Genomic DNA, 7,153 nt, shown 5'->3' with positions numbered 1-7,153 from the left:
CGTTTCATCATCTTCCTCCTCTGCCCTCCTCTGAGCCTCTATTCCCTTACATTATCCCCCCCCTCTCTCTCTCTCTCTCTCTCTCTTTTCTTGTATCCTTTCCCATCTCTTGTTGTGCCCTCCCCTCAGTGTTGATCTCCTTTCCCCTCGCACTCAGGGAATCTGTCTCTTGAATAAGGTTCCCAAGTGGGTCTCTTTACTGCTGTGGCGGAGAGCTTGGATGACGCGCCACTTAAGTTTCGCTGCCCCTTACATTTCTTTCCCCTCACTCTCCATTCCTTTTCTTTCTCGTTCCTGACTTTCTTCTCGCTGTCTGTCTTTCCTCTCCTCATACATTTTTTTTGGCAATCGTTTCCCCTCACTTTGATACTCCTGTTCACTTCTTTTCCCTTCATTCTCTTTCCCATCTGCAGTCCCCTATCATTCTCGTTTTTCACTTCCCTTTCCCATCCGGTCCTTCCTTTCCTCTCGTATATTTATCGTAATGCATTTCTCTTAGTTTGATTCCTCTTCCAGGTTCTTGTTTCCCCTTCATATTCTCTCCCCTCTGCCGTTCTATCATTCTCGTTCTATCTTTCCTTTCCCTTTAGATCTTCTCGTTATGTCTTTATCTCTTTGCTGCCCCTTCAGTTATCACTGTTTCCCCTTTCATGTCTTTCACCCTCGGCCTTTTTCTATATGCTTATCCCCTCAAAACGTTTCCCCTCACTGGCCGCGCGCCCTGGGAATCTGTCTCTTGAATAAGGGTGCCAGGCGGGTCTCTTTACTACCGTAGCGGAGTGCTTGGATGACGTGCCACTTGACTTTTACACTGCCTTCCTCATCTTAACAACCCTCACCTCTCACACCCACACACGTCCCCATCTCTCACTGTCACAACATCATTCACAGCCCTACTCACAGCCACACAGTCATTAATAGCCGTACAGATATCTTCTCTCCCTAATCACATCATCATTCAGAGCCTTACTTACAGCCACACAGTTCCATTATTAACAGTACACACACCTATCCCTGTCACATCTTCATTCACAGCTTTACTTATTTTTGTACACGCTTATTCATAGCAGTACAGCAGTTATTCGCAGCATCATTCACTTTTCATAGGCTCATTGATGTCGTTCCTCTCTACTTTTATCACCGCCTCCTCAGCTTAACAACCTACACGCCTCACACCAACACACAATCTCATCCCCGTATCTCTGTGTCACAGCCTTATTCACAGCCACACAGCCTTGTTCAAAGCAGTACAGACGAATTCACAGCTTCACTTATAGCCCTGTAGATGACGTCATCTTTTACCCTGTTTACCTTTTCCTCTCTGGCTTAACAAACCTCACCCCTTTCATGCCCCCTCCTCGTCAGCCTGTCTCGCACAGCTGTATTCACAGCCACACAGCTAAATTCACAACCAAACAGAGCTTCATTCACAGCTTCATAAATGACTTACCACTTTGTGCCCCCCCCCCCCTTTTCGTTTTTGTAAATCACCCACATTCCTCACGTCACCCCCGCCCTTCTGTTAGTGTGCTACAGTGTTATTTTAAGCTGTACTATACCATTCACGGTTTAATTCACAGTCGTACGACTTGATACACAGCCGCTTTCACAGCCACACAGCCTTATGCGTGGCGACACAGCCATTACATCCTCACAGAGCGTCATTCACAACCTTACAATCATATTCATACCTATACAACCCCCGCAGTGTCAGTCTTACAGCTGCGGATACACACAACAGCATCGTATAACCTTCACTGCCAGTTCCTTTCCTCTTCCTTTTCTCTTCACCTCACTCTTCCGCTTCCGCCTTATCTATCGACTAGCATAGCATACTTGATATGTATGTCTGCACATTATTCTCACCCACCTATAGCAGTTCATCAACAGTAGAGTATCATTTTCAGCATCATTGACAGTATCATTTTCAGCCAGGTAGTTTGTGTCATCTTTTTTCATAATCTAACACCCATACACGTAACTATACAGTCTGATAGTCATTGTATATCAAAGCTCTATAGTCGTGGACACAGCCTTGCCCTACAGCCACGTATAACATTCGCTACCAGTTCACTTCCTATTCCACTTCCCTGCCGTTGCTTCTTGCTCTCCCTCTTCCTGTTCCGCCTAATTGTTAGACAAACATAGTATCCCTAGCCATTTTAGCTGCACATTTTACTTACAATCACCTCAATGCATCTACGGAGTCATTCATAGCCATACAAGCTCATTCACAGCATCATTCACAGCCAAGTAGCTTCGTTCATTCTCATTCACAGCCGAGTAGTTTCATTCATTCTTATTCACAGCTTTATTCACAGCCAAGTATCTTCGTTCAACCTCATTCACAGCCGAGTAGCTTCGTTCATCCTCATCCGTAGCGTTATTCACAGCCAAGTAGCTTCGTTTCTCATCCTTCCCATTCATGCAGTCATATACGTAGCCATACAGTCTGACAGCCAGTGTGTATCAAAGCCTTACAGCCGTGGGCACAGCCGTACTCTACAGCCTCGTATAACCGTCACTACCAGTTCGCTTCCTCTTCTGTCTCCTTTCCCTTCCCTTCCCTTGCCTTTTGCCCTTCCTCTTCCATGTCCTCTTCCTTTTCCTTTTTTACTTATTTTGTATATGTTCTGAACTGCAAAGATAGTGTTTTCATAATTTAATTACTCCATCCAGTGAATTATCTTGATACATAACTAGTCCGTCAGTTTAATTCTGAGCAGGTTATCTCATATTCTAGTATAATATATGTATTTATGCATATTGATGTTGTTACTCGACGACTCAAGATGCATAGAAAAACATTAGGTTATAACGAGTAAGTGATCTGTTTAAATGCAAGATATATTATAGAGGAAGAAGTGCTTGGGAGACCCCAAGTCAACGAGATTACATCCTTGTATTTCTGCATATAACCTCAGATCTCTGTATGTAACCCCACTTGTCTATAACTCCACATCTTTGTATAATCCCATATATCTATATAACCTCACGTACACAAACCGCACATTTATATAACTCCACATCTCCCTGTATAGCCCTACATCTCTCTGTAACTTTGCCACCCTTCCTTGTAGTCCCCGTGCCTATCCCTCTGGCTTTCATATCCTCCCTCTCGCCACAACTTCATCTTGAGCACTTCATTTCCCTCCCTTCCCAACTCCTCTTAACGCATTCTCTCACTCCATCTCCCTCCCACTCCTCACTCTCTGGCAATATTGTAAATGAGGAATGTTGGGTGTTTTATGTCTTCTCTCGCCTCCTCCTCCTCCTCCTCTTCTTCTTCATAACTCCGTATTCCTTTACATCACGCAAATATCATCATGATCATGATCATGATGATGATGATGATCATCATCATCATCTTCCGTGCCTCCTGACCCTGCATAACTTCATTCAACTTTTATCTTCATTTAATTATCCTATCATTATTTCCCGTCTCCCTTACTTTACTCAGTTCGCATATTTCATCTTCTTCCACTCACTCCCTTTCTCTCCAGTATCATTTCATTTATTTAATCGGTCTCACTTATTTCAGTATTACTAATTTAATGAGGAATATTATATGTGGTGTTTTCACATGCTTCCTCGTCATAACATCGTATTCCTTTTCTCCCCACATCTCAACATCTCCACCATCGTCTGTCATCATCTTTCATGCCTCTTGATCTCCTATAGCTCCATCCTCTTGTCATTGCACTTTCCTCTCTCTATATGTGCTTCTTGTCTTTAACTTTCTTACATCTCCTCTCACTTTTTTCGTCTTTTTTAGAGTCCCCATTTCTTAAATCTCTGTATAGGTCTTAAGTACATCTCACCTCTTGAAGTATTATGAATGAGAAATGTGTGGTGTTTTGTGTTTTCAGTTACCTCCTTTTCGTAACATCGTCTTCATTTCTTCCTCACATCTGTTATAAACATCATCATTATCCATCCTTTTCTTTGCTTCCTGATCTCGTTTAACTCCATTTCAGTCTTATGTTCTTCTCTTTCATCTTCCTTTCTCATTTCCCTCCAGTCTTTTCTTCTACCTTACTTGACTTTATTCTTCGTTCTCAACTTTGCATTTTCTTGCCTCCTCCTCTTCTCTATTTCCGATCTCCATAACTTCTCTTTCTTTCTTTTTTTTTTTTTTTTCTTTTTTAACCTCCTTCCACCTTTTCGTAACTTTTCTTTCTTCGGTTCCCCTCCCTCTTTCCTCCTCCCCCTTCTTCTGCCTTTCATTCCAGGCACTCTGATTTGGTCCCTTAAGTCCTTTTCACTTCTTTCAGAATTACAAATAGATAATGTGTGATGTATCTTTATTTGCCCCCTTCTCATGCCATCATATTCTCTTCCTTCTCTCCAGATTCTTCTTACGTCGTCTTCCCCATTCTTACCTGCATCTTAGCTTTTCCTTTCTCCTCCTCCAGTTCCTCCTTCTATTCAGCCTTCCCGTCTTTCCTCACAGTTTTACTTTTTTCGACTTTTACCAGCTTATCATTTTCCTTTCATCGTCATCTTTCCTTTCCATGTTCACTTCTCTTCTTCAGTTCGCTCTTTTTTTTTTTTCTTTCTCTCTAGTCTCATCAGGACTTCTTTTCATCTCTCTTTGTTATCGGCTAATGTCTTCTCCATCCTTACAGACTCTTTATCATCGCCTTAGCCATGTCTCCACACATAATCTCTTCCTTCCATTCACTCTGTCTTTCCATCTCTTTCTTCTCTCCTTCAGCCTCGTAATTACACTTGTCTTCCATTGCGTCCTGCTTCATTTCCTTTCCCACATAACAGCCTCTCTCTCCGCTTTCCCTTCCCCTTCTTTTTCCCTCCAGCCTTATCCTCATGTCCGTCTCCCTCCTCACATTTCATCATCTCTTCTCTCCATCCTCATTCTCTCTTTCCTATCTTCTTCATCATTCTTGCGAACCTCTTTTCTCACCCCTTATTTTATTTTTTATTCTCTTTTTATCTCGTTCTTTCCCTTCCTCCTGTTTTTATTCCTACTAGACTCGGCCATCTTTCCATTCTCTTTATCATCCTCGTTCTTCGTTCTGTATTTCATCTTCTCTTGCCAGGCTCTTTCTCTTTCACCTTCCTTTTTCCCTTCTCTGCGACCTCTTAACTACATTATCCCTATCCGTTATCACATTCTTGATTTCTCATCTTTCCCTTATGCCAACTTCTTCATCCTTTTCCCCCCTCACCTTCGTCTTTCCTTTCATACAGCCCCCTGAATATTTTCTTTTCCATCCTGTCTCTCCCGCCTTCATTTCCATTTCTCCTTCCTTCATGATCATCTTGTCTCTTTCCCCTTCCTTCATCATCCTGTCTCTTTCCCCTTCCTTCATCATCCTGTCTCCTTCCCCTTCCTTCATCATCCTGTCTCTTTCCCCTTCCTTCATCATCCTGTCTATTTCCCCTTCCTTCATCATCCTGTCTATTTCCCCTTATTTCATCATCCTTCTATTTCCCCTTCATCATCCTTCTATTTCCCCTTCCTTCATCATCCTGTCTCTTTTCCCTTCCATCATCATTCGGTCTCTTTCCCCTGTCTCCATCATCCTGTCTCTTTTTCCTTATTTCATCATCCTGTCTCTTATCCCCTTATTTCATCACCCTGTCTCTTTCCCCTTTCTTTTCGTCTTCATCCGTACCGCCCTCTTTTCTCTCCCTTCCTCATTCCTCTCTAGCGTCTTTTCTCAAGTTCACGATATCCCTTCTTTCCTTCACAGCATCATCCCCTTACTCTTTCCCGCCACCTCCATCTTCGCTTCCATCCAGGCTTTTAATTAATTTCCCCCTACCTTTCTCTCCTACCTTGATTTCCATCCTTTCCTCCTCATATCTGACTCTTCCATCTTTCCCCTCCCATCATCATCGCTTATCCATCTTCCACACTGTTTCTTTCTCTTTCTCTCCTTCCAGTTTCTGTTCCATATATTGTGTTTCTCGTTTTCCTCCCCTATTTTATCATCTTCCTCCGCTGCACTTGTCATCTTTTCCTTTTCTCACCATCATGATATCGTTTTCCACTTTCCCACATATCAGTCTCCCCTTCATCTCGATTCGTTCTTCATCTTCATTGCTTTCTTTCCACTTTTACTTCTTTAAATTTTTCTATTTCTACCAGCCTCCTCTTCTCTCCCCTCCCATCATCTTTCTTGCTCTCCACTTACTTCCCCTTTCCTCTTACCTTCGCTTCTAGTGTATCGCTCTTTCCCTTCCTTTATCTTCGTTTATCTTCTGTTACTTCCTCCTTCCTCTTCCAGCATCTTCGCTTCTCACTGCTTGCATCCTCTTACCTCTCCCTACATCTTCACGTCTCTCCAGTCTCTCGCTCATTCGTCTCTCACCATCTTCGTCTTTCTCCATTTACTCCCTCGTTCCGCAACCTTCATCTTCTCTTCCCTCCAGCCTTTTCCTCGCTTCCCCTTCCCTCCCCCACCTCCTCTCCCTCTTCCTCTTCCCCTCCCTCTCCCCTCCCCTCCCCCCTCCCCTCCCCTCCCCTCCCAAACCACCTCTCCCTCTTCCTCTCCCCCTCCCTTTCCCCACCCCCACCCCGTCCTCTCTTTCCCTCCCTTCCCTCTTCCTCTCCGACCTCTCCTTCCCCTCCCCCCAAACGCCCCCCTCCCTCACCCCGTCCCCTCTCAGCAGGCAGCCAAGATATTGAACCTTGCCACCGCTCGAGGCCATATCCCCCTCCGCTTTAATTGACCCAATTAACATGGGCTTTCTTCCACGGGGCGGGCCGCGGGGGGAGGAGGGTAGAGGAAAGAGGGGAGAGAGGAGGGAAAAGAGGGGAGGGGATCAAAGAGGGGAGAGAAATGGAAGGAGAGAGAGAGAGAGAGAGAGAGTAGGTGGTGGGTGGGTAGGTAGAGAAAATGAAAGGTGGCAGTTAGGAATGAATGGTGCGGGAAGGTGATGGGAAAGTAAGGAAGAGAAGAGTGGGGCATGGAAAGGGAAGGAGGTGAGAGAGAGAGAGAGAGAGAGATTCAGGCGGAGAAAGCGAGAGGAGTGAAATGGAGTCTCAGCAAGGGGAAGGGAGTAAGGAGGGGTCTCGTGGGGGGCAGAAGAGAAAGGGGGGAGGAGGGGGAGGGGTTTTTAGAGGGCTGCAGAGGGAGGGATAGGGGGAGGGGCGTTTGTTGGAGGTCTAAGAGAAGAGGTGGGG

The sequence above is a fragment of the Coenobita brevimanus genome, chromosome 71 (genome assembly GCF_032717465.1).
Source record: "Coenobita brevimanus isolate Jiangsu-jjx chromosome 71, ASM3271746v2, whole genome shotgun sequence".
In the NCBI taxonomy this organism is placed as follows: Eukaryota; Metazoa; Arthropoda; class Malacostraca; order Decapoda; family Coenobitidae; genus Coenobita; species Coenobita brevimanus.
This window is presented reverse-complemented; position numbering follows the sequence as displayed.